General features: G+C 47.2%; 14 non-coding genes and 2 pseudogenes across 14 annotated transcripts; all 16 read right to left on the bottom strand.

The window, feature by feature from the left end:
- Positions 1 to 958: 958 nt before the first annotated feature.
- On the bottom strand, positions 959 to 1,143 carry LOC142268239 (U2 spliceosomal RNA). The gene has a single exon (XR_012733994.1). It is a non-coding gene; the product is annotated as a U2 spliceosomal RNA (small nuclear RNA).
- Positions 1,144 to 3,334: 2,191 nt separating this feature from the next.
- LOC142268268 (U2 spliceosomal RNA) lies at positions 3,335 to 3,525 on the bottom strand. The gene has a single exon (XR_012734016.1). It is a non-coding gene; the product is annotated as a U2 spliceosomal RNA (small nuclear RNA).
- Positions 3,526 to 4,912: 1,387 nt separating this feature from the next.
- Positions 4,913 to 5,110, bottom strand: LOC142268237 (U2 spliceosomal RNA). The gene has a single exon (XR_012733992.1). It is a non-coding gene; the product is annotated as a U2 spliceosomal RNA (small nuclear RNA).
- Positions 5,111 to 5,807: 697 nt separating this feature from the next.
- On the bottom strand, positions 5,808 to 5,949 carry LOC142268243 (U2 spliceosomal RNA; annotated as a pseudogene).
- Positions 5,950 to 7,336: 1,387 nt separating this feature from the next.
- On the bottom strand, positions 7,337 to 7,527 carry LOC142268266 (U2 spliceosomal RNA). Its single transcript, XR_012734015.1, has one exon. It is a non-coding gene; the product is annotated as a U2 spliceosomal RNA (small nuclear RNA).
- Positions 7,528 to 8,914: 1,387 nt separating this feature from the next.
- Positions 8,915 to 9,105, bottom strand: LOC142268264 (U2 spliceosomal RNA). The gene has a single exon (XR_012734013.1). It is a non-coding gene; the product is annotated as a U2 spliceosomal RNA (small nuclear RNA).
- A 1,387-nt stretch (positions 9,106 to 10,492) lies between these two features.
- LOC142268229 (U2 spliceosomal RNA) lies at positions 10,493 to 10,685 on the bottom strand. The gene has a single exon (XR_012733985.1). It is a non-coding gene; the product is annotated as a U2 spliceosomal RNA (small nuclear RNA).
- A 2,211-nt stretch (positions 10,686 to 12,896) lies between these two features.
- On the bottom strand, positions 12,897 to 13,087 carry LOC142268263 (U2 spliceosomal RNA). The gene has a single exon (XR_012734012.1). It is a non-coding gene; the product is annotated as a U2 spliceosomal RNA (small nuclear RNA).
- Positions 13,088 to 14,474: 1,387 nt separating this feature from the next.
- Positions 14,475 to 14,665, bottom strand: LOC142268262 (U2 spliceosomal RNA). Its single transcript, XR_012734011.1, has one exon. It is a non-coding gene; the product is annotated as a U2 spliceosomal RNA (small nuclear RNA).
- A 1,387-nt stretch (positions 14,666 to 16,052) lies between these two features.
- Positions 16,053 to 16,243, bottom strand: LOC142268261 (U2 spliceosomal RNA). The gene has a single exon (XR_012734010.1). It is a non-coding gene; the product is annotated as a U2 spliceosomal RNA (small nuclear RNA).
- A 1,387-nt stretch (positions 16,244 to 17,630) lies between these two features.
- On the bottom strand, positions 17,631 to 17,823 carry LOC142268233 (U2 spliceosomal RNA). Its single transcript, XR_012733989.1, has one exon. It is a non-coding gene; the product is annotated as a U2 spliceosomal RNA (small nuclear RNA).
- A 701-nt stretch (positions 17,824 to 18,524) lies between these two features.
- LOC142268242 (U2 spliceosomal RNA) lies at positions 18,525 to 18,666 on the bottom strand (annotated as a pseudogene).
- Positions 18,667 to 20,053: 1,387 nt separating this feature from the next.
- On the bottom strand, positions 20,054 to 20,244 carry LOC142268260 (U2 spliceosomal RNA). The gene has a single exon (XR_012734009.1). It is a non-coding gene; the product is annotated as a U2 spliceosomal RNA (small nuclear RNA).
- Positions 20,245 to 21,631: 1,387 nt separating this feature from the next.
- On the bottom strand, positions 21,632 to 21,822 carry LOC142268259 (U2 spliceosomal RNA). The gene has a single exon (XR_012734008.1). It is a non-coding gene; the product is annotated as a U2 spliceosomal RNA (small nuclear RNA).
- Positions 21,823 to 23,209: 1,387 nt separating this feature from the next.
- Positions 23,210 to 23,400, bottom strand: LOC142268258 (U2 spliceosomal RNA). Its single transcript, XR_012734007.1, has one exon. It is a non-coding gene; the product is annotated as a U2 spliceosomal RNA (small nuclear RNA).
- A 1,387-nt stretch (positions 23,401 to 24,787) lies between these two features.
- On the bottom strand, positions 24,788 to 24,978 carry LOC142268257 (U2 spliceosomal RNA). Its single transcript, XR_012734006.1, has one exon. It is a non-coding gene; the product is annotated as a U2 spliceosomal RNA (small nuclear RNA).
- Positions 24,979 to 26,276: the final 1,298 nt, after the last annotated feature.

The raw sequence follows: 26,276 nt of genomic DNA, 5'->3' as shown, positions 1-26,276 counted from the left end.
CTGTCATCCCCCTACCACCCGGGAAAAAAAGAGATTGCCCCCTCCTTCCACTAGCCCACCCTCCCACCCAAAGAACAACTTCTTCTGCGCAGCTTGTTTTCTAGGCAGCAGCGCTATTGTGATGTCATCGGGGGGCATTGTGACAAGCCGCCAGTGTTCCGTCTCTTCATGTTGTGCACAGTTCAAACGGAAAATACATCAACAGGCAGACTACAGAAAAGCTTACTATCAAAGGTTAGAGGGGGGCTTTCTCAGAGGGCTTTTTACAGTTTTTCTATTCCCAATTAGCCGTTTAAGTGTACTTATTGAAAGTAGTAATTCTTTCATAGGCCGCCCTTTCTTAGTATTTGACGTTCCTTATATTGCGGTATGAGGCTTCGCAGTAGGTTGCAAACATTCATCACCCATGACTGTCCCCAATTGAGCTCAGAAGCTCAATGTCTATCATGACCTCTCTTTTAGAATGTCCAAGAGCAAGCAAACTATTCCTCCAGGAGAGGGCGCCAACAGACTACTAAAGAGATCATCATTACTCAAAGAAAACCCCAAAAACCAATGCATGATAGGAATAAACAGGTAACTTTCTTTGGAGTGGAAGCGGAGAGATCGCACCAGATGCCAATTCTAGATGTTATCACACCTGTGGTCACTGCAGCAGCAGGTGAATCCACTTTGTCCAAAAGGGATCTATTCCATTCAATTGCAAATGATCTAGATAAGACAGAGAACTGCAGCACGGGGACATAGCCGAGTTGGTCAGGTTGAGTGGTGATGAGTTTGCTATTTGGATGAATAAAGAAAGTCAAAAGTGTGAAAGATAAAAAACAAAAGGAGGAAGTGTGAAAAGTGAATGGGCCAAATTGAGGTGCATATGAAGACGTATGCTTTCTTCCAATTCATTAAATCGGGCTAATATGAATCAGGTGAATTGAGTTCTGCTTTTGGAAACTGGGTTAAGAAGGGGTGCACCGTTCCTGGAGGTACTGCAATACCAGGTCAATGCGTGGAGTGGACAGAGCAAGCTCTTTTTCCATCTCCCTGTTCTAAAAATCCATTTAATATATGGTCCCCAGATAGGGGACGTATCAGATATTAAACTGATAAGAACAGATTTAATGAAGCTTTCCAAAGCACCACAAAAAATGCATGACCGAAGTCACACCAAAAACAGTGCAAAGGCTAGGATTCGTGTGGACCCCACCGTGAGGAGAGGGTCCCCAAAAATCAACCCCGTCCCTCCGAGCCAGAAGGCCACAGCAAGGGTCAGGGATCTTCGGTGCTCCCCCAAGCCGAAGCCTGGTTGAGCCTTGTCGTTGCTCCCAGCGTCCACCCAGGCATCTTACCCAAGTGGAGTAGAGAGCTACTAGTTGTTGGTTTCGCAGCCGAAACTGCCCGGACCGTCAACCGGTGTTGGTTTCTCAGCCCAAGGCTAACCGGACCTCCAACCGGGTGTTGGTTTCTCAGCCGAAGCTGACCCAGACCTCCAACCGGGTGTTGGTTTCTCAGCCGAAGCTGACCCAGACCTCCAACCGGGTGTTAGTTTCTCAGCCCAAAGCTGACCAGACCTCCGACCGGGATTGTAAAAATTTCCCTTCCTAGCCAGAAGGCCGGGATAGGGTAATATGCTCAAAAAGTATGAAAAGGCAAGGTACGGTGTGCTACAGAGCCCAAGGCTTGCCGGGGTCCCAAGCCAGCAAGCTCAGACACACTCCAGGGTCGTCAGTCCTGGGGCACGTTGTACCATAGCCCCCCCACCCTTACTCAGTCTAATAGCCTCGATCCTGGTAGGGCCATGTTTTCCTCTAGATGAATATACTATCCACCCAGAGTACTAGCAAGCGCAACCTTCCAGTGTGCATTGTATCATTGTACTAAGGTGGCCTGGAGCTTAAACCACCTCTTCGAACAACACTACACTTGATCTTAGCCAAAAGGCCGAGAAGCGATAACCAGAATTGGTTTGGGCCTCGAGTGGCACCCTGGCCTATGCCGGACACATCTTAGGGAGAGAGAGCGAGAGGGAGACAAACCCACGCCTACACAAGACATTTTGTCACCCAAGCCAACCCTTGAAAAGGCTGCTTTGCAGAGCCAAAACAAGAAGAATGGTGCGTTTTGCAGCCGCCGCCCACTGCAATGAATCTGAATAACTCCTCCTTTAGGGCGCAAGCAACTCCCCTCCCCCTTGCAGTCTTTCCAATTCACGATACAAAAAGACGGACAGGACAGGTTGCCTGACTTTCCGTCACTGCCACCCTTTGCCATCCTTACCCGTAGAAAGCCCTTTCATCATCCCCAAACCCTAATCTTTTCCCTTTCCTTCCCAGCCCCCAAACCCTGCCCTCTGTACCTTTCTCACCACCCGCTTCCCTTCTCCTGTCATCCCCCTACCACCCGGGAAAAAAAGAGATTGCCCCCTCCTTCCACTAGCCCACCCTCCCACCCAAAGAACAACTTCTTCTGCGCAGCTTGTTTTCTAGGCAGCAGCGCTATTGTGATGTCATCGGGGGGCATTGTGACAAGCCGCCAGTGTTCCGTCTCTTCATGTTGTGCACAGTTCAAACGGAAAATACATCAACAGGCAGACTACAGAAAAGCTTACTATCAAAGGTTAGAGGGGGGCTTTCTCAGAGGGCTTTTTACAGTTTTTCTATTCCCAATTAGCCGTTTAAGTGTACTTATTGAAAGTAGTAATTCTTTCATAGGCCGCCCTTTCTTAGTATTTGACGTTCCTTATATTGCGGTATGAGGCTTCGCAGTAGGTTGCAAACATTCATCACCCATGACTGTCCCCAATTGAGCTCAGAAGCTCAATGTCTATCATGACCTCTCTTTTAGAATGTCCAAGAGCAAGCAAACTATTCCTCCAGGAGAGGGCGCCAACAGACTACTAAAGAGATCATCATTACTCAAAGAAAACCCCAAAAACCAATGCATGATAGGAATAAACAGGTAACTTTCTTTGGAGTGGAAGCGGAGAGATCGCACCAGATGCCAATTCTAGATGTTATCACACCTGTGGTCACTGCAGCAGCAGGTGAATCCACTTTGTCCAAAAGGGATCTATTCCATTCAATTGCAAATGATCTAGATAAGACAGAGAACTGCAGCACGGGGACATAGCCGAGTTGGTCAGGTTGAGTGGTGATGAGTTTGCTATTTGGATGAATAAAGAAAGTCAAAAGTGTGAAAGATAAAAAACAAAAGGAGGAAGTGTGAAAAGTGAATGGGCCAAATTGAGGTGCATATGAAGACGTATGCTTTCTTCCAATTCATTAAATCGGGCTAATATGAATCAGGTGAATTGAGTTCTGCTTTTGGAAACTGGGTTAAGAAGGGGTGCACCGTTCCTGGAGGTACTGCAATACCAGGTCAATGCGTGGAGTGGACAGAGCAAGCTCTTTTTCCATCTCCCTGTTCTAAAAATCCATTTAATATATGGTCCCCAGATAGGGGACGTATCAGATATTAAACTGATAAGAACAGATACTACACTTGATCTTAGCCAAAAGGCCGAGAAGCGATAACCAGAATTGGTTTGGGCCTCGAGTGGCACCCTGGCCTATGCCGGACACATCTTAGGGAGAGAGAGCGAGAGGGAGACAAACCCACGCCTACACAAGACATTTTGTCACCCAAGCCAACCCTTGAAAAGGCTGCTTTGCAGAGCCAAAACAAGAAGAATGGTGCGTTTTGCAGCCGCCGCCCACTGCAATGAATCTGAATAACTCCTCCTTTAGGGCGCAAGCAACTCCCCTCCCCCTTGCAGTCTTTCCAATTCACGATACAAAAAGACGGACAGGACAGGTTGCCTGACTTTCCGTCACTGCCACCCTTTGCCATCCTTACCCGTAGAAAGCCCTTTCATCATCCCCAAACCCTAATCTTTTCCCTTTCCTTCCCAGCCCCCAAACCCTGCCCTCTGTACCTTTCTCACCACCCGCTTCCCTTCTCCTGTCATCCCCCTACCACCCGGGAAAAAAAGAGATTGCCCCCTCCTTCCACTAGCCCACCCTCCCACCCAAAGAACAACTTCTTCTGCGCAGCTTGTTTTCTAGGCAGCAGCGCTATTGTGATGTCATCGGGGGGCATTGTGACAAGCCGCCAGTGTTCCGTCTCTTCATGTTGTGCACAGTTCAAACGGAAAATACATCAACAGGCAGACTACAGAAAAGCTTACTATCAAAGGTTAGAGGGGGGCTTTCTCAGAGGGCTTTTTACAGTTTTTCTATTCCCAATTAGCCGTTTAAGTGTACTTATTGAAAGTAGTAATTCTTTCATAGGCCGCCCTTTCTTAGTATTTGACGTTCCTTATATTGCGGTATGAGGCTTCGCAGTAGGTTGCAAACATTCATCACCCATGACTGTCCCCAATTGAGCTCAGAAGCTCAATGTCTATCATGACCTCTCTTTTAGAATGTCCAAGAGCAAGCAAACTATTCCTCCAGGAGAGGGCGCCAACAGACTACTAAAGAGATCATCATTACTCAAAGAAAACCCCAAAAACCAATGCATGATAGGAATAAACAGGTAACTTTCTTTGGAGTGGAAGCGGAGAGATCGCACCAGATGCCAATTCTAGATGTTATCACACCTGTGGTCACTGCAGCAGCAGGTGAATCCACTTTGTCCAAAAGGGATCTATTCCATTCAATTGCAAATGATCTAGATAAGACAGAGAACTGCAGCACGGGGACATAGCCGAGTTGGTCAGGTTGAGTGGTGATGAGTTTGCTATTTGGATGAATAAAGAAAGTCAAAAGTGTGAAAGATAAAAAACAAAAGGAGGAAGTGTGAAAAGTGAATGGGCCAAATTGAGGTGCATATGAAGACGTATGCTTTCTTCCAATTCATTAAATCGGGCTAATATGAATCAGGTGAATTGAGTTCTGCTTTTGGAAACTGGGTTAAGAAGGGGTGCACCGTTCCTGGAGGTACTGCAATACCAGGTCAATGCGTGGAGTGGACAGAGCAAGCTCTTTTTCCATCTCCCTGTTCTAAAAATCCATTTAATATATGGTCCCCAGATAGGGGACGTATCAGATATTAAACTGATAAGAACAGATTTTTTGATTTAATGAAGCTTTCCAAAGCACCGCAAAAAATGCATGACCGAAGTCACACCAAAAACAGTGCAAAGGCTAGGATTCGTGTGGACCCCTCCGTGAGGAGAGGGTCCCCAAAAATCAACCCCGTCCCTCCGAGCCAGAAGGCCACAGCAAGGGTCAGGGATCTTCGGTGCTCCCCCAAGCCGAAGCCTGGTTGAGCCTTGTCGTTGCTCCCAGCGTCCACCCAGGCATCTTACCCAAGTGGAGTAGAGAGCTACTAGTTGTTGGTTTCGCAGCCGAAACTGCCCGGACCGTCAACCGGTGTTGGTTTCTCAGCCCAAGGCTAACCGGACCTCCAACCGGGTGTTGGTTTCTCAGCCGAAGCTGACCCGGACCTCCAACCGGGTGTTGGTTTCTCAGCCGAAGCTGACCCGGACCTCCAACCGGGTGTTGGTTTCTCAGCCGAAGCTGACCCGGACCTCCAACCGGGTGTTGGTTTCTCAGCCCAAAGCTGAACGGACCTCCGACCATGATTATAAAAATTTCCCTTCCTAGCCAGAAGGCCGGGATAGAGCAATATGCTCAGAAAGTATAAAAGGGCAAGGTACGGTGTGCTACAGAGCCCAAGGCTTGCCGGGGTCCAAAGCCAGCAAGCTCAGACTCACTCCAGGGTCGTCAATCCTGGGGCACATTGCACCATAGCCCCCACACTTACTCAGTCTAATAGCCTCGATCCTGGTAGGGCCATGGTTTCCTCTAGATGGATATACTATCCTCCCAAAGTACTAACAAGCGCAACCTTCCAGTGTGCATTGCATCATTGTACTAAGGTGGCCGGAGCCTTAAACCACCTTTTCGAACGATACTACACTTGATCTTAGCCAAAAGGCCGAGAAGCGATAACCAGAATTGGTTTGGGCCTCGAGTGGCACCCTGGCCTATGCCGGACACATCTTAGGGAGAGAGAGCGAGAGGGAGACAAACCCACGCCTACACAAGACATTTTGTCACCCAAGCCAACCCTTGAAAAGGCTGCTTTGCAGAGCCAAAACAAGAAGAATGGTGCGTTTTGCAGCCGCCGCCCACTGCAATGAATCTGAATAACTCCTCCTTTAGGGCGCAAGCAACTCCCCTCCCCCTTGCAGTCTTTCCAATTCACGATACAAAAAGACGGACAGGACAGGTTGCCTGACTTTCCGTCACTGCCACCCTTTGCCATCCTTACCCGTAGAAAGCCCTTTCATCATCCCCAAACCCTAATCTTTTCCCTTTCCTTCCCAGCCCCCAAACCCTGCCCTCTGTACCTTTCTCACCACCCGCTTCCCTTCTCCTGTCATCCCCCTACCACCCGGGAAAAAAAGAGATTGCCCCCTCCTTCCACTAGCCCACCCTCCCACCCAAAGAACAACTTCTTCTGCGCAGCTTGTTTTCTAGGCAGCAGCGCTATTGTGATGTCATCGGGGGGCATTGTGACAAGCCGCCAGTGTTCCGTCTCTTCATGTTGTGCACAGTTCAAACGGAAAATACATCAACAGGCAGACTACAGAAAAGCTTACTATCAAAGGTTAGAGGGGGGCTTTCTCAGAGGGCTTTTTACAGTTTTTCTATTCCCAATTAGCCGTTTAAGTGTACTTATTGAAAGTAGTAATTCTTTCATAGGCCGCCCTTTCTTAGTATTTGACGTTCCTTATATTGCGGTATGAGGCTTCGCAGTAGGTTGCAAACATTCATCACCCATGACTGTCCCCAATTGAGCTCAGAAGCTCAATGTCTATCATGACCTCTCTTTTAGAATGTCCAAGAGCAAGCAAACTATTCCTCCAGGAGAGGGCGCCAACAGACTACTAAAGAGATCATCATTACTCAAAGAAAACCCCAAAAACCAATGCATGATAGGAATAAACAGGTAACTTTCTTTGGAGTGGAAGCGGAGAGATCGCACCAGATGCCAATTCTAGATGTTATCACACCTGTGGTCACTGCAGCAGCAGGTGAATCCACTTTGTCCAAAAGGGATCTATTCCATTCAATTGCAAATGATCTAGATAAGACAGAGAACTGCAGCACGGGGACATAGCCGAGTTGGTCAGGTTGAGTGGTGATGAGTTTGCTATTTGGATGAATAAAGAAAGTCAAAAGTGTGAAAGATAAAAAACAAAAGGAGGAAGTGTGAAAAGTGAATGGGCCAAATTGAGGTGCATATGAAGACGTATGCTTTCTTCCAATTCATTAAATCGGGCTAATATGAATCAGGTGAATTGAGTTCTGCTTTTGGAAACTGGGTTAAGAAGGGGTGCACCGTTCCTGGAGGTACTGCAATACCAGGTCAATGCGTGGAGTGGACAGAGCAAGCTCTTTTTCCATCTCCCTGTTCTAAAAATCCATTTAATATATGGTCCCCAGATAGGGGACGTATCAGATATTAAACTGATAAGAACAGATACTACACTTGATCTTAGCCAAAAGGCCGAGAAGCGATAACCAGAATTGGTTTGGGCCTCGAGTGGCACCCTGGCCTATGCCGGACACATCTTAGGGAGAGAGAGCGAGAGGGAGACAAACCCACGCCTACACAAGACATTTTGTCACCCAAGCCAACCCTTGAAAAGGCTGCTTTGCAGAGCCAAAACAAGAAGAATGGTGCGTTTTGCAGCCGCCGCCCACTGCAATGAATCTGAATAACTCCTCCTTTAGGGCGCAAGCAACTCCCCTCCCCCTTGCAGTCTTTCCAATTCACGATACAAAAAGACGGACAGGACAGGTTGCCTGACTTTCCGTCACTGCCACCCTTTGCCATCCTTACCCGTAGAAAGCCCTTTCATCATCCCCAAACCCTAATCTTTTCCCTTTCCTTCCCAGCCCCCAAACCCTGCCCTCTGTACCTTTCTCACCACCCGCTTCCCTTCTCCTGTCATCCCCCTACCACCCGGGAAAAAAAGAGATTGCCCCCTCCTTCCACTAGCCCACCCTCCCACCCAAAGAACAACTTCTTCTGCGCAGCTTGTTTTCTAGGCAGCAGCGCTATTGTGATGTCATCGGGGGGCATTGTGACAAGCCGCCAGTGTTCCGTCTCTTCATGTTGTGCACAGTTCAAACGGAAAATACATCAACAGGCAGACTACAGAAAAGCTTACTATCAAAGGTTAGAGGGGGGCTTTCTCAGAGGGCTTTTTACAGTTTTTCTATTCCCAATTAGCCGTTTAAGTGTACTTATTGAAAGTAGTAATTCTTTCATAGGCCGCCCTTTCTTAGTATTTGACGTTCCTTATATTGCGGTATGAGGCTTCGCAGTAGGTTGCAAACATTCATCACCCATGACTGTCCCCAATTGAGCTCAGAAGCTCAATGTCTATCATGACCTCTCTTTTAGAATGTCCAAGAGCAAGCAAACTATTCCTCCAGGAGAGGGCGCCAACAGACTACTAAAGAGATCATCATTACTCAAAGAAAACCCCAAAAACCAATGCATGATAGGAATAAACAGGTAACTTTCTTTGGAGTGGAAGCGGAGAGATCGCACCAGATGCCAATTCTAGATGTTATCACACCTGTGGTCACTGCAGCAGCAGGTGAATCCACTTTGTCCAAAAGGGATCTATTCCATTCAATTGCAAATGATCTAGATAAGACAGAGAACTGCAGCACGGGGACATAGCCGAGTTGGTCAGGTTGAGTGGTGATGAGTTTGCTATTTGGATGAATAAAGAAAGTCAAAAGTGTGAAAGATAAAAAACAAAAGGAGGAAGTGTGAAAAGTGAATGGGCCAAATTGAGGTGCATATGAAGACGTATGCTTTCTTCCAATTCATTAAATCGGGCTAATATGAATCAGGTGAATTGAGTTCTGCTTTTGGAAACTGGGTTAAGAAGGGGTGCACCGTTCCTGGAGGTACTGCAATACCAGGTCAATGCGTGGAGTGGACAGAGCAAGCTCTTTTTCCATCTCCCTGTTCTAAAAATCCATTTAATATATGGTCCCCAGATAGGGGACGTATCAGATATTAAACTGATAAGAACAGATACTACACTTGATCTTAGCCAAAAGGCCGAGAAGCGATAACCAGAATTGGTTTGGGCCTCGAGTGGCACCCTGGCCTATGCCGGACACATCTTAGGGAGAGAGAGCGAGAGGGAGACAAACCCACGCCTACACAAGACATTTTGTCACCCAAGCCAACCCTTGAAAAGGCTGCTTTGCAGAGCCAAAACAAGAAGAATGGTGCGTTTTGCAGCCGCCGCCCACTGCAATGAATCTGAATAACTCCTCCTTTAGGGCGCAAGCAACTCCCCTCCCCCTTGCAGTCTTTCCAATTCACGATACAAAAAGACGGACAGGACAGGTTGCCTGACTTTCCGTCACTGCCACCCTTTGCCATCCTTACCCGTAGAAAGCCCTTTCATCATCCCCAAACCCTAATCTTTTCCCTTTCCTTCCCAGCCCCCAAACCCTGCCCTCTGTACCTTTCTCACCACCCGCTTCCCTTCTCCTGTCATCCCCCTACCACCCGGGAAAAAAAGAGATTGCCCCCTCCTTCCACTAGCCCACCCTCCCACCCAAAGAACAACTTCTTCTGCGCAGCTTGTTTTCTAGGCAGCAGCGCTATTGTGATGTCATCGGGGGGCATTGTGACAAGCCGCCAGTGTTCCGTCTCTTCATGTTGTGCACAGTTCAAACGGAAAATACATCAACAGGCAGACTACAGAAAAGCTTACTATCAAAGGTTAGAGGGGGGCTTTCTCAGAGGGCTTTTTACAGTTTTTCTATTCCCAATTAGCCGTTTAAGTGTACTTATTGAAAGTAGTAATTCTTTCATAGGCCGCCCTTTCTTAGTATTTGACGTTCCTTATATTGCGGTATGAGGCTTCGCAGTAGGTTGCAAACATTCATCACCCATGACTGTCCCCAATTGAGCTCAGAAGCTCAATGTCTATCATGACCTCTCTTTTAGAATGTCCAAGAGCAAGCAAACTATTCCTCCAGGAGAGGGCGCCAACAGACTACTAAAGAGATCATCATTACTCAAAGAAAACCCCAAAAACCAATGCATGATAGGAATAAACAGGTAACTTTCTTTGGAGTGGAAGCGGAGAGATCGCACCAGATGCCAATTCTAGATGTTATCACACCTGTGGTCACTGCAGCAGCAGGTGAATCCACTTTGTCCAAAAGGGATCTATTCCATTCAATTGCAAATGATCTAGATAAGACAGAGAACTGCAGCACGGGGACATAGCCGAGTTGGTCAGGTTGAGTGGTGATGAGTTTGCTATTTGGATGAATAAAGAAAGTCAAAAGTGTGAAAGATAAAAAACAAAAGGAGGAAGTGTGAAAAGTGAATGGGCCAAATTGAGGTGCATATGAAGACGTATGCTTTCTTCCAATTCATTAAATCGGGCTAATATGAATCAGGTGAATTGAGTTCTGCTTTTGGAAACTGGGTTAAGAAGGGGTGCACCGTTCCTGGAGGTACTGCAATACCAGGTCAATGCGTGGAGTGGACAGAGCAAGCTCTTTTTCCATCTCCCTGTTCTAAAAATCCATTTAATATATGGTCCCCAGATAGGGGACGTATCAGATATTAAACTGATAAGAACAGATTTTTGATTTAATGAAGCTTTCCAAAGCACCACAAAAAATGCATGACCGAAGTCACACCAAAAACAGTGCAAAGGCTAGGATTCGTGTGGACCCCACCGTGAGGAGAGGGTCCCCAAAAATCAACCCCGTCCCTCCGAGCCAGAAGGCCACAGCAAGGGTCAGGGATCTTCGGTGCTCCCCCAAGCCGAAGCCTGGTTGAGCCTTGTCGTTGCTCCCAGCGTCCACCCAGGCATCTTACCCAAGTGGAGTAGAGAGCTACTAGTTGTTGGTTTCGCAGCCGAAACTGCCCGGACCGTCAACCGGTGTTGGTTTCTCAGCCCAAGGCTAACCGGACCTCCAACCGGGTGTTGGTTTCTCAGCCGAAGCTGACCCAGACCTCCAACCGGGTGTTGGTTTCTCAGCCGAAGCTGACCCAGACCTCCAACCGGGTGTTAGTTTCTCAGCCCAAAGCTGACCAGACCTCCGACCGGGATTGTAAAAATTTCCCTTCCTAGCCAGAAGGCCGGGATAGGGTAATATGCTCAAAAAGTATGAAAAGGCAAGGTACGGTGTGCTACAGAGCCCAAGGCTTGCCGGGGTCCCAAGCCAGCAAGCTCAGACTCACTCCAGGGTCGTCAGTCCTGGGGCACGTTGTACCATAGCCCCCCCACCCTTACTCAGTCTAATAGCCTCGATCCTGGTAGGGCCATGTTTTCCTCTAGATGAATATACTATCCACCCAGAGTACTAGCAAGCGCAACCTTCCAGTGTGCATTGTATCATTGTACTAAGGTGGCCTGGAGCTTAAACCACCTCTTCGAACAACACTACACTTGATCTTAGCCAAAAGACACTTGATCTTAGCCAAAAGGCCGAGAAGCGATAACCAGAATTGGTTTGGGCCTCGAGTGGCACCCTGGCCTATGCCGGACACATCTTAGGGAGAGAGAGCGAGAGGGAGACAAACCCACGCCTACACAAGACATTTTGTCACCCAAGCCAACCCTTGAAAAGGCTGCTTTGCAGAGCCAAAACAAGAAGAATGGTGCGTTTTGCAGCCGCCGCCCACTGCAATGAATCTGAATAACTCCTCCTTTAGGGCGCAAGCAACTCCCCTCCCCCTTGCAGTCTTTCCAATTCACGATACAAAAAGACGGACAGGACAGGTTGCCTGACTTTCCGTCACTGCCACCCTTTGCCATCCTTACCCGTAGAAAGCCCTTTCATCATCCCCAAACCCTAATCTTTTCCCTTTCCTTCCCAGCCCCCAAACCCTGCCCTCTGTACCTTTCTCACCACCCGCTTCCCTTCTCCTGTCATCCCCCTACCACCCGGGAAAAAAAGAGATTGCCCCCTCCTTCCACTAGCCCACCCTCCCACCCAAAGAACAACTTCTTCTGCGCAGCTTGTTTTCTAGGCAGCAGCGCTATTGTGATGTCATCGGGGGGCATTGTGACAAGCCGCCAGTGTTCCGTCTCTTCATGTTGTGCACAGTTCAAACGGAAAATACATCAACAGGCAGACTACAGAAAAGCTTACTATCAAAGGTTAGAGGGGGGCTTTCTCAGAGGGCTTTTTACAGTTTTTCTATTCCCAATTAGCCGTTTAAGTGTACTTATTGAAAGTAGTAATTCTTTCATAGGCCGCCCTTTCTTAGTATTTGACGTTCCTTATATTGCGGTATGAGGCTTCGCAGTAGGTTGCAAACATTCATCACCCATGACTGTCCCCAATTGAGCTCAGAAGCTCAATGTCTATCATGACCTCTCTTTTAGAATGTCCAAGAGCAAGCAAACTATTCCTCCAGGAGAGGGCGCCAACAGACTACTAAAGAGATCATCATTACTCAAAGAAAACCCCAAAAACCAATGCATGATAGGAATAAACAGGTAACTTTCTTTGGAGTGGAAGCGGAGAGATCGCACCAGATGCCAATTCTAGATGTTATCACACCTGTGGTCACTGCAGCAGCAGGTGAATCCACTTTGTCCAAAAGGGATCTATTCCATTCAATTGCAAATGATCTAGATAAGACAGAGAACTGCAGCACGGGGACATAGCCGAGTTGGTCAGGTTGAGTGGTGATGAGTTTGCTATTTGGATGAATAAAGAAAGTCAAAAGTGTGAAAGATAAAAAACAAAAGGAGGAAGTGTGAAAAGTGAATGGGCCAAATTGAGGTGCATATGAAGACGTATGCTTTCTTCCAATTCATTAAATCGGGCTAATATGAATCAGGTGAATTGAGTTCTGCTTTTGGAAACTGGGTTAAGAAGGGGTGCACCGTTCCTGGAGGTACTGCAATACCAGGTCAATGCGTGGAGTGGACAGAGCAAGCTCTTTTTCCATCTCCCTGTTCTAAAAATCCATTTAATATATGGTCCCCAGATAGGGGACGTATCAGATATTAAACTGATAAGAACAGATACTACACTTGATCTTAGCCAAAAGGCCGAGAAGCGATAACCAGAATTGGTTTGGGCCTCGAGTGGCACCCTGGCCTATGCCGGACACATCTTAGGGAGAGAGAGCGAGAGGGAGACAAACCCACGCCTACACAAGACATTTTGTCACCCAAGCCAACCCTTGAAAAGGCTGCTTTGCAGAGCCAAAACAAGAAGAATGGTGCGTTTTGCAGCCGCCGCCCACTGCAATGAATCTGAATAACTCCTCCTTTAGGGCGCAAGCAACTCCCCTCCCCCTTGCAGTCTTTCCAATTCACGATACAAAAAGACGGACAGGACAGGTTGCCTGACTTTCCGTCACTGCCACCCTTTGCCATCCTTACCCGTAGAAAGCCCTTTCATCATCCCCAAACCCTAATCTTTTCCCTTTCCTTCCCAGCCCCCAAACCCTGCCCTCTGTACCTTTCTCACCACCCGCTTCCCTTCTCCTGTCATCCCCCTACCACCCGGGAAAAAAAGAGATTGCCCCCTCCTTCCACTAGCCCACCCTCCCACCCAAAGAACAACTTCTTCTGCGCAGCTTGTTTTCTAGGCAGCAGCGCTATTGTGATGTCATCGGGGGGCATTGTGACAAGCCGCCAGTGTTCCGTCTCTTCATGTTGTGCACAGTTCAAACGGAAAATACATCAACAGGCAGACTACAGAAAAGCTTACTATCAAAGGTTAGAGGGGGGCTTTCTCAGAGGGCTTTTTACAGTTTTTCTATTCCCAATTAGCCGTTTAAGTGTACTTATTGAAAGTAGTAATTCTTTCATAGGCCGCCCTTTCTTAGTATTTGACGTTCCTTATATTGCGGTATGAGGCTTCGCAGTAGGTTGCAAACATTCATCACCCATGACTGTCCCCAATTGAGCTCAGAAGCTCAATGTCTATCATGACCTCTCTTTTAGAATGTCCAAGAGCAAGCAAACTATTCCTCCAGGAGAGGGCGCCAACAGACTACTAAAGAGATCATCATTACTCAAAGAAAACCCCAAAAACCAATGCATGATAGGAATAAACAGGTAACTTTCTTTGGAGTGGAAGCGGAGAGATCGCACCAGATGCCAATTCTAGATGTTATCACACCTGTGGTCACTGCAGCAGCAGGTGAATCCACTTTGTCCAAAAGGGATCTATTCCATTCAATTGCAAATGATCTAGATAAGACAGAGAACTGCAGCACGGGGACATAGCCGAGTTGGTCAGGTTGAGTGGTGATGAGTTTGCTATTTGGATGAATAAAGAAAGTCAAAAGTGTGAAAGATAAAAAACAAAAGGAGGAAGTGTGAAAAGTGAATGGGCCAAATTGAGGTGCATATGAAGACGTATGCTTTCTTCCAATTCATTAAATCGGGCTAATATGAATCAGGTGAATTGAGTTCTGCTTTTGGAAACTGGGTTAAGAAGGGGTGCACCGTTCCTGGAGGTACTGCAATACCAGGTCAATGCGTGGAGTGGACAGAGCAAGCTCTTTTTCCATCTCCCTGTTCTAAAAATCCATTTAATATATGGTCCCCAGATAGGGGACGTATCAGATATTAAACTGATAAGAACAGATACTACACTTGATCTTAGCCAAAAGGCCGAGAAGCGATAACCAGAATTGGTTTGGGCCTCGAGTGGCACCCTGGCCTATGCCGGACACATCTTAGGGAGAGAGAGCGAGAGGGAGACAAACCCACGCCTACACAAGACATTTTGTCACCCAAGCCAACCCTTGAAAAGGCTGCTTTGCAGAGCCAAAACAAGAAGAATGGTGCGTTTTGCAGCCGCCGCCCACTGCAATGAATCTGAATAACTCCTCCTTTAGGGCGCAAGCAACTCCCCTCCCCCTTGCAGTCTTTCCAATTCACGATACAAAAAGACGGACAGGACAGGTTGCCTGACTTTCCGTCACTGCCACCCTTTGCCATCCTTACCCGTAGAAAGCCCTTTCATCATCCCCAAACCCTAATCTTTTCCCTTTCCTTCCCAGCCCCCAAACCCTGCCCTCTGTACCTTTCTCACCACCCGCTTCCCTTCTCCTGTCATCCCCCTACCACCCGGGAAAAAAAGAGATTGCCCCCTCCTTCCACTAGCCCACCCTCCCACCCAAAGAACAACTTCTTCTGCGCAGCTTGTTTTCTAGGCAGCAGCGCTATTGTGATGTCATCGGGGGGCATTGTGACAAGCCGCCAGTGTTCCGTCTCTTCATGTTGTGCACAGTTCAAACGGAAAATACATCAACAGGCAGACTACAGAAAAGCTTACTATCAAAGGTTAGAGGGGGGCTTTCTCAGAGGGCTTTTTACAGTTTTTCTATTCCCAATTAGCCGTTTAAGTGTACTTATTGAAAGTAGTAATTCTTTCATAGGCCGCCCTTTCTTAGTATTTGACGTTCCTTATATTGCGGTATGAGGCTTCGCAGTAGGTTGCAAACATTCATCACCCATGACTGTCCCCAATTGAGCTCAGAAGCTCAATGTCTATCATGACCTCTCTTTTAGAATGTCCAAGAGCAAGCAAACTATTCCTCCAGGAGAGGGCGCCAACAGACTACTAAAGAGATCATCATTACTCAAAGAAAACCCCAAAAACCAATGCATGATAGGAATAAACAGGTAACTTTCTTTGGAGTGGAAGCGGAGAGATCGCACCAGATGCCAATTCTAGATGTTATCACACCTGTGGTCACTGCAGCAGCAGGTGAATCCACTTTGTCCAAAAGGGATCTATTCCATTCAATTGCAAATGATCTAGATAAGACAGAGAACTGCAGCACGGGGACATAGCCGAGTTGGTCAGGTTGAGTGGTGATGAGTTTGCTATTTGGATGAATAAAGAAAGTCAAAAGTGTGAAAGATAAAAAACAAAAGGAGGAAGTGTGAAAAGTGAATGGGCCAAATTGAGGTGCATATGAAGACGTATGCTTTCTTCCAATTCATTAAATCGGGCTAATATGAATCAGGTGAATTGAGTTCTGCTTTTGGAAACTGGGTTAAGAAGGGGTGCACCGTTCCTGGAGGTACTGCAATACCAGGTCAATGCGTGGAGTGGACAGAGCAAGCTCTTTTTCCATCTCCCTGTTCTAAAAATCCATTTAATATATGGTCCCCAGATAGGGGACGTATCAGATATTAAACTGATAAGAACAGATACTACACTTGATCTTAGCCAAAAGGCCGAGAAGCGATAACCAGAATTGGTTTGGGCCTCGAGTGGCACCCTGGCCTATGCCGGACACATCTTAGGGAGAGAGAGCGAGAGGGAGACAAACCCACGCCTACACAAGACATTTTGTCACCCAAGCCAACCCTTGAAAAGGCTGCTTTGCAGAGCCAAAACAAGAAGAATGGTGCGTTTTGCAGCCGCCGCCCACTGCAATGAATCTGAATAACTCCTCCTTTAGGGCGCAAGCAACTCCCCTCCCCCTTGCAGTCTTTCCAATTCACGATACAAAAAGACGGACAGGACAGGTTGCCTGACTTTCCGTCACTGCCACCCTTTGCCATCCTTACCCGTAGAAAGCCCTTTCATCATCCCCAAACCCTAATCTTTTCCCTTTCCTTCCCAGCCCCCAAACCCTGCCCTCTGTACCTTTCTCACCACCCGCTTCCCTTCTCCTGTCATCCCCCTACCACCCGGGAAAAAAAGAGATTGCCCCCTCCTTCCACTAGCCCACCCTCCCACCCAAAGAACAACTTCTTCTGCGCAGCTTGTTTTCTAGGCAGCAGCGCTATTGTGATGTCATCGGGGGGCATTGTGACAAGCCGCCAGTGTTCCGTCTCTTCATGTTGTGCACAGTTCAAACGGAAAACACATCAACAGGCAGACTACAGAAAAGCTTACTATCAAAGGTTAGAGGGGGGCTTTCTCAGAGGGCTTTTTACAGTTTTTCTATTCCCAATTAGCCGTTTAAGTGTACTTATTGAAAGTAGTAATTCTTTCATAGGCCGCCCTTTCTTAGTATTTGACGTTCCTTATATTGCGGTATGAGGCTTCGCAGTAGGTTGCAAACATTCATCACCCATGACTGTCCCCAATTGAGCTCAGAAGCTCAATGTCTATCATGACCTCTCTTTTAGAATGTCCAAGAGCAAGCAAACTATTCCTCCAGGAGAGGGCGCCAACAGACTACTAAAGAGATCATCATTACTCAAAGAAAACCCCAAAAACCAATGCATGATAGGAATAAACAGGTAACTTTCTTTGGAGTGGAAGCGGAGAGATCGCACCAGATGCCAATTCTAGATGTTATCACACCTGTGGTCACTGCAGCAGCAGGTGAATCCACTTTGTCCAAAAGGGATCTATTCCATTCAATTGCAAATGATCTAGATAAGACAGAGAACTGCAGCACGGGGACATAGCCGAGTTGGTCAGGTTGAGTGGTGATGAGTTTGCTATTTGGATGAATAAAGAAAGTCAAAAGTGTGAAAGATAAAAAACAAAAGGAGGAAGTGTGAAAAGTGAATGGGCCAAATTGAGGTGCATATGAAGACGTATGCTTTCTTCCAATTCATTAAATCGGGCTAATATGAATCAGGTGAATTGAGTTCTGCTTTTGGAAACTGGGTTAAGAAGGGGTGCACCGTTCCTGGAGGTACTGCAATACCAGGTCAATGCGTGGAGTGGACAGAGCAAGCTCTTTTTCCATCTCCCTGTTCTAAAAATCCATTTAATATATGGTCCCCAGATAGGGGACGTATCAGATATTAAACTGATAAGAACAGATTTTTGATTTAATGAAGCTTTCCAAAGCACCGCAAAAAATGCATGACCGAAGTCACACCAAAAACAGTGCAAAGGCTAGGATTCGTGTGGACCCCTCCGTGAGGAGAGGGTCCCCAAAAATCAACCCCGTCCCTCCGAGCCAGAAGGCCACAGCAAGGGTCAGGGATCTTCGGTGCTCCCCCAAGCCGAAGCCTGGTTGAGCCTTGTCGTTGCTCCCAGCGTCCACCCAGGCATCTTACCCAAGTGGAGTAGAGAGCTACTAGTTGTTGGTTTCGCAGCCGAAACTGCCCGGACCGTCAACCGGTGTTGGTTTCTCAGCCCAAGGCTAACCGGACCTCCAACCGGGTGTTGGTTTCTCAGCCGAAGCTGACCCGGACCTCCAACCGGGTGTTGGTTTCTCAGCCGAAGCTGACCCGGACCTCCAACCGGGTGTTGGTTTCTCAGCCGAAGCTGACCCGGACCTCCAACCGGGTGTTGGTTTCTCAGCCCAAAGCTGAACGGACCTCCGACCATGATTATAAAAATTTCCCTTCCTAGCCAGAAGGCCGGGATAGAGCAATATGCTCAGAAAGTATGAAAGGGCAAGGTACGGTGTGCTACAGAGCCCAAGGCTTGCCGGGGTCCAAAGCCAGCAAGCTCAGACTCACTCCAGGGTCGTCAATCCTGGGGCACATTGCACCATAGCCCCCACACTTACTCAGTCTAATAGCCTCGATCCTGGTAGGACCATGGTTTCCTCTAGATGGATATACTATCCTCCCAAAGTACTAACAAGCGCAACCTTCCAGTGTGCATTGCATCATTGTACTAAGGTGGCCGGAGCCTTAAACCACCTTTTCGAACGATACTACACTTGATCTTAGCCAAAAGGCCGAGAAGCGATAACCAGAATTGGTTTGGGCCTCGAGTGGCACCCTGGCCTATGCCGGACACATCTTAGGGAGAGAGAGCGAGAGGGAGACAAACCCACGCCTACACAAGACATTTTGTCACCCAAGCCAACCCTTGAAAAGGCTGCTTTGCAGAGCCAAAACAAGAAGAATGGTGCGTTTTGCAGCCGCCGCCCACTGCAATGAATCTGAATAACTCCTCCTTTAGGGCGCAAGCAACTCCCCTCCCCCTTGCAGTCTTTCCAATTCACGATACAAAAAGACGGACAGGACAGGTTGCCTGACTTTCCGTCACTGCCACCCTTTGCCATCCTTACCCGTAGAAAGCCCTTTCATCATCCCCAAACCCTAATCTTTTCCCTTTCCTTCCCAGCCCCCAAACCCTGCCCTCTGTACCTTTCTCACCACCCGCTTCCCTTCTCCTGTCATCCCCCTACCACCCGGGAAAAAAAGAGATTGCCCCCTCCTTCCACTAGCCCACCCTCCCACCCAAAGAACAACTTCTTCTGCGCAGCTTGTTTTCTAGGCAGCAGCGCTATTGTGATGTCATCGGGGGGCATTGTGACAAGCCGCCAGTGTTCCGTCTCTTCATGTTGTGCACAGTTCAAACGGAAAATACATCAACAGGCAGACTACAGAAAAGCTTACTATCAAAGGTTAGAGGGGGGCTTTCTCAGAGGGCTTTTTACAGTTTTTCTATTCCCAATTAGCCGTTTAAGTGTACTTATTGAAAGTAGTAATTCTTTCATAGGCCGCCCTTTCTTAGTATTTGACGTTCCTTATATTGCGGTATGAGGCTTCGCAGTAGGTTGCAAACATTCATCACCCATGACTGTCCCCAATTGAGCTCAGAAGCTCAATGTCTATCATGACCTCTCTTTTAGAATGTCCAAGAGCAAGCAAACTATTCCTCCAGGAGAGGGCGCCAACAGACTACTAAAGAGATCATCATTACTCAAAGAAAACCCCAAAAACCAATGCATGATAGGAATAAACAGGTAACTTTCTTTGGAGTGGAAGCGGAGAGATCGCACCAGATGCCAATTCTAGATGTTATCACACCTGTGGTCACTGCAGCAGCAGGTGAATCCACTTTGTCCAAAAGGGATCTATTCCATTCAATTGCAAATGATCTAGATAAGACAGAGAACTGCAGCACGGGGACATAGCCGAGTTGGTCAGGTTGAGTGGTGATGAGTTTGCTATTTGGATGAATAAAGAAAGTCAAAAGTGTGAAAGATAAAAAACAAAAGGAGGAAGTGTGAAAAGTGAATGGGCCAAATTGAGGTGCATATGAAGACGTATGCTTTCTTCCAATTCATTAAATCGGGCTAATATGAATCAGGTGAATTGAGTTCTGCTTTTGGAAACTGGGTTAAGAAGGGGTGCACCGTTCCTGGAGGTACTGCAATACCAGGTCAATGCGTGGAGTGGACAGAGCAAGCTCTTTTTCCATCTCCCTGTTCTAAAAATCCATTTAATATATGGTCCCCAGATAGGGGACGTATCAGATATTAAACTGATAAGAACAGATACTACACTTGATCTTAGCCAAAAGGCCGAGAAGCGATAACCAGAATTGGTTTGGGCCTCGAGTGGCACCCTGGCCTATGCCGGACACATCTTAGGGAGAGAGAGCGAGAGGGAGACAAACCCACGCCTACACAAGACATTTTGTCACCCAAGCCAACCCTTGAAAAGGCTGCTTTGCAGAGCCAAAACAAGAAGAATGGTGCGTTTTGCAGCCGCCGCCCACTGCAATGAATCTGAATAACTCCTCCTTTAGGGCGCAAGCAACTCCCCTCCCCCTTGCAGTCTTTCCAATTCACGATACAAAAAGACGGACAGGACAGGTTGCCTGACTTTCCGTCACTGCCACCCTTTGCCATCCTTACCCGTAGAAAGCCCTTTCATCATCCCCAAACCCTAATCTTTTCCCTTTCCTTCCCAGCCCCCAAACCCTGCCCTCTGTACCTTTCTCACCACCCGCTTCCCTTCTCCTGTCATCCCCCTACCACCCGGGAAAAAAAGAGATTGCCCCCTCCTTCCACTAGCCCACCCTCCCACCCAAAGAACAACTTCTTCTGCGCAGCTTGTTTTCTAGGCAGCAGCGCTATTGTGATGTCATCGGGGGGCATTGTGACAAGCCGCCAGTGTTCCGTCTCTTCATGTTGTGCACAGTTCAAACGGAAAATACATCAACAGGCAGACTACAGAAAAGCTTACTATCAAAGGTTAGAGGGGGGCTTTCTCAGAGGGCTTTTTACAGTTTTTCTATTCCCAATTAGCCGTTTAAGTGTACTTATTGAAAGTAGTAATTCTTTCATAGGCCGCCCTTTCTTAGTATTTGACGTTCCTTATATTGCGGTATGAGGCTTCGCAGTAGGTTGCAAACATTCATCACCCATGACTGTCCCCAATTGAGCTCAGAAGCTCAATGTCTATCATGACCTCTCTTTTAGAATGTCCAAGAGCAAGCAAACTATTCCTCCAGGAGAGGGCGCCAACAGACTACTAAAGAGATCATCATTACTCAAAGAAAACCCCAAAAACCAATGCATGATAGGAATAAACAGGTAACTTTCTTTGGAGTGGAAGCGGAGAGATCGCACCAGATGCCAATTCTAGATGTTATCACACCTGTGGTCACTGCAGCAGCAGGTGAATCCACTTTGTCCAAAAGGGATCTATTCCATTCAATTGCAAATGATCTAGATAAGACAGAGAACTGCAGCACGGGGACATAGCCGAGTTGGTCAGGTTGAGTGGTGATGAGTTTGCTATTTGGATGAATAAAGAAAGTCAAAAGTGTGAAAGATAAAAAACAAAAGGAGGAAGTGTGAAAAGTGAATGGGCCAAATTGAGGTGCATATGAAGACGTATGCTTTCTTCCAATTCATTAAATCGGGCTAATATGAATCAGGTGAATTGAGTTCTGCTTTTGGAAACTGGGTTAAGAAGGGGTGCACCGTTCCTGGAGGTACTGCAATACCAGGTCAATGCGTGGAGTGGACAGAGCAAGCTCTTTTTCCATCTCCCTGTTCTAAAAATCCATTTAATATATGGTCCCCAGATAGGGGACGTATCAGATATTAAACTGATAAGAACAGATACTACACTTGATCTTAGCCAAAAGGCCGAGAAGCGATAACCAGAATTGGTTTGGGCCTCGAGTGGCACCCTGGCCTATGCCGGACACATCTTAGGGAGAGAGAGCGAGAGGGAGACAAACCCACGCCTACACAAGACATTTTGTCACCCAAGCCAACCCTTGAAAAGGCTGCTTTGCAGAGCCAAAACAAGAAGAATGGTGCGTTTTGCAGCCGCCGCCCACTGCAATGAATCTGAATAACTCCTCCTTTAGGGCGCAAGCAACTCCCCTCCCCCTTGCAGTCTTTCCAATTCACGATACAAAAAGACGGACAGGACAGGTTGCCTGACTTTCCGTCACTGCCACCCTTTGCCATCCTTACCCGTAGAAAGCCCTTTCATCATCCCCAAACCCTAATCTTTTCCCTTTCCTTCCCAGCCCCCAAACCCTGCCCTCTGTACCTTTCTCACCACCCGCTTCCCTTCTCCTGTCATCCCCCTACCACCCGGGAAAAAAAGAGATTGCCCCCTCCTTCCACTAGCCCACCCTCCCACCCAAAGAACAACTTCTTCTGCGCAGCTTGTTTTCTAGGCAGCAGCGCTATTGTGATGTCATCGGGGGGCATTGTGACAAGCCGCCAGTGTTCCGTCTCTTCATGTTGTGCACAGTTCAAACGGAAAATACATCAACAGGCAGACTACAGAAAAGCTTACTATCAAAGGTTAGAGGGGGGCTTTCTCAGAGGGCTTTTTACAGTTTTTCTATTCCCAATTAGCCGTTTAAGTGTACTTATTGAAAGTAGTAATTCTTTCATAGGCCGCCCTTTCTTAGTATTTGACGTTCCTTATATTGCGGTATGAGGCTTCGCAGTAGGTTGCAAACATTCATCACCCATGACTGTCCCCAATTGAGCTCAGAAGCTCAATGTCTATCATGACCTCTCTTTTAGAATGTCCAAGAGCAAGCAAACTATTCCTCCAGGAGAGGGCGCCAACAGACTACTAAAGAGATCATCATTACTCAAAGAAAACCCCAAAAACCAATGCATGATAGGAATAAACAGGTAACTTTCTTTGGAGTGGAAGCGGAGAGATCGCACCAGATGCCAATTCTAGATGTTATCACACCTGTGGTCACTGCAGCAGCAGGTGAATCCACTTTGTCCAAAAGGGATCTATTCCATTCAATTGCAAATGATCTAGATAAGACAGAGAACTGCAGCACGGGGACATAGCCGAGTTGGTCAGGTTGAGTGGTGATGAGTTTGCTATTTGGATGAATAAAGAAAGTCAAAAGTGTGAAAGATAAAAAACAAAAGGAGGAAGTGTGAAAAGTGAATGGGCCAAATTGAGGTGCATATGAAGACGTATGCTTTCTTCCAATTCATTAAATCGGGCTAATATGAATCAGGTGAATTGAGTTCTGCTTTTGGAAACTGGGTTAAGAAGGGGTGCACCGTTCCTGGAGGTACTGCAATACCAGGTCAATGCGTGGAGTGGACAGAGCAAGCTCTTTTTCCATCTCCCTGTTCTAAAAATCCATTTAATATATGGTCCCCAGATAGGGGACGTATCAGATATTAAACTGATAAGAACAGATACTACACTTGATCTTAGCCAAAAGGCCGAGAAGCGATAACCAGAATTGGTTTGGGCCTCGAGTGGCACCCTGGCCTATGCCGGACACATCTTAGGGAGAGAGAGCGAGAGGGAGACAAACCCACGCCTACACAAGACATTTTGTCACCCAAGCCAACCCTTGAAAAGGCTGCTTTGCAGAGCCAAAACAAGAAGAATGGTGCGTTTTGCAGCCGCCGCCCACTGCAATGAATCTGAATAACTCCTCCTTTAGGGCGCAAGCAACTCCCCTCCCCCTTGCAGTCTTTCCAATTCACGATACAAAAAGACGGACAGGACAGGTTGCCTGACTTTCCGTCACTGCCACCCTTTGCCATCCTTACCCGTAGAAAGCCCTTTCATCATCCCCAAACCCTAATCTTTTCCCTTTCCTTCCCAGCCCCCAAACCCTGCCCTCTGTACCTTTCTCACCACCCGCTTCCCTTCTCCTGTCATCCCCCTACCACCCGGGAAAAAAAGAGATTGCCCCCTCCTTCCACTAGCCCACCCTCCCACCCAAAGAACAACTTCTTCTGCGCAGCTTGTTTTCTAGGCAGCAGCGCTATTGTGATGTCATCGGGGGGCATTGTGACAAGCCGCCAGTGTTCCGTCTCTTCATGTTGTGCACAGTTCAAACGGAAAATACATCAACAGGCAGACTACAGAAAAGCTTACTATCAAAGGTTAGAGGGGGGCTTTCTCAGAGGGCTTTTTACAGTTTTTCTATTCCCAATTAGCCGTTTAAGTGTACTTATTGAAAGTAGTAATTCTTTCATAGGCCGCCCTTTCTTAGTATTTGACGTTCCTTATATTGCGGTATGAGGCTTCGCAGTAGGTTGCAAACATTCATCACCCATGACTGTCCCCAATTGAGCTCAGAAGCTCAATGTCTATCATGACCTCTCTTTTAGAATGTCCAAGAGCAAGCAAACTATTCCTCCAGGAGAGGGCGCCAACAGACTACTAAAGAGATCATCATTACTCAAAGAAAACCCCAAAAACCAATGCATGATAGGAATAAACAGGTAACTTTCTTTGGAGTGGAAGCGGAGAGATCGCACCAGATGCCAATTCTAGATGTTATCACACCTGTGGTCACTGCAGCAGCAGGTGAATCCACTTTGTCCAAAAGGGATCTATTCCATTCAATTGCAAATGATCTAGATAAGACAGAGAACTGCAGCACGGGGACATAGCCGAGTTGGTCAGGTTGAGTGGTGATGAGTTTGCTATTTGGATGAATAAAGAAAGTCAAAAGTGTGAAAGATAAAAAACAAAAGGAGGAAGTGTGAAAAGTGAATGGGCCAAATTGAGGTGCATATGAAGACGTATGCTTTCTTCCAATTCATTAAATCGGGCTAATATGAATCAGGTGAATTGAGTTCTGCTTTTGGAAACTGGGTTAAGAAGGGGTGCACCGTTCCTGGAGGTACTGCAATACCAGGTCAATGCGTGGAGTGGACAGAGCAAGCTCTTTTTCCATCTCCCTGTTCTAAAAATCCATTTAATATATGGTCCCCAGATAGGGGACGTATCAGATATTAAACTGATAAGAACAGATACTACACTTGATCTTAGCCAAAAGGCCGAGAAGCGATAACCAGAATTGGTTTGGGCCTCGAGTGGCACCCTGGCCTATGCCGGACACATCTTAGGGAGAGAGAGCGAGAGGGAGACAAACCCACGCCTACACAAGACATTTTGTCACCCAAGCCAACCCTTGAAAAGGCTGCTTTGCAGAGCCAAAACAAGAAGAATGGTGCGTTTTGCAGCCGCCGCCCACTGCAATGAATCTGAATAACTCCTCCTTTAGGGCGCAAGCAACTCCCCTCCCCCTTGCAGTCTTTCCAATTCACGATACAAAAAGACGGACAGGACAGGTTGCCTGACTTTCCGTCACTGCCACCCTTTGCCATCCTTACCCGTAGAAAGCCCTTTCATCATCCCCAAACCCTAATCTTTTCCCTTTCCTTCCCAGCCCCCAAACCCTGCCCTCTGTACCTTTCTCACCACCCGCTTCCCTTCTCCTGTCATCCCCCTACCACCCGGGAAAAAAAGAGATTGCCCCCTCCTTCCACTAGCCCACCCTCCCACCCAAAGAACAACTTCTTCTGCGCAGCTTGTTTTCTAGGCAGCAGCGCTATTGTGATGTCATCGGGGGGCATTGTGACAAGCCGCCAGTGTTCCGTCTCTTCATGTTGTGCACAGTTCAAACGGAAAATACATCAACAGGCAGACTACAGAAAAGCTTACTATCAAAGGTTAGAGGGGGGCTTTCTCAGAGGGCTTTTTACAGTTTTTCTATTCCCAATTAGCCGTTTAAGTGTACTTATTGAAAGTAGTAATTCTTTCATAGGCCGCCCTTTCTTAGTATTTGACGTTCCTTATATTGCGGTATGAGGCTTCGCAGTAGGTTGCAAACATTCATCACCCATGACTGTCCCCAATTGAGCTCAGAAGCTCAATGTCTATCATGACCTCTCTTTTAGAATGTCCAAGAGCAAGCAAACTATTCCTCCAGGAGAGGGCGCCAACAGACTACTAAAGAGATCATCATTACTCAAAGAAAACCCCAAAAACCAATGCATGATAGGAATAAACAGGTAACTTTCTTTGGAGTGGAAGCGGAGAGATCGCACCAGATGCCAATTCTAGATGTTATCACACCTGTGGTCACTGCAGCAGCAGGTGAATCCACTTTGTCCAAAAGGGATCTATTCCATTCAATTGCAAATGATCTAGATAAGACAGAGAACTGCAGCACGGGGACATAGCCGAGTTGGTCAGGTTGAGTGGTGATGAGTTTGCTATTTGGATGAATAAAGAAAGTCAAAAGTGTGAAAGATAAAAAACAAAAGGAGGAAGTGTGAAAAGTGAATGGGCCAAATTGAGGTGC

This window comes from Anomaloglossus baeobatrachus, unplaced genomic scaffold, assembly GCF_048569485.1.
Source record: "Anomaloglossus baeobatrachus isolate aAnoBae1 unplaced genomic scaffold, aAnoBae1.hap1 Scaffold_2994, whole genome shotgun sequence".
Classification (NCBI taxonomy): domain Eukaryota; kingdom Metazoa; phylum Chordata; class Amphibia; order Anura; family Aromobatidae; genus Anomaloglossus; species Anomaloglossus baeobatrachus.
This window is presented reverse-complemented; position numbering and strand designations above follow the sequence as displayed.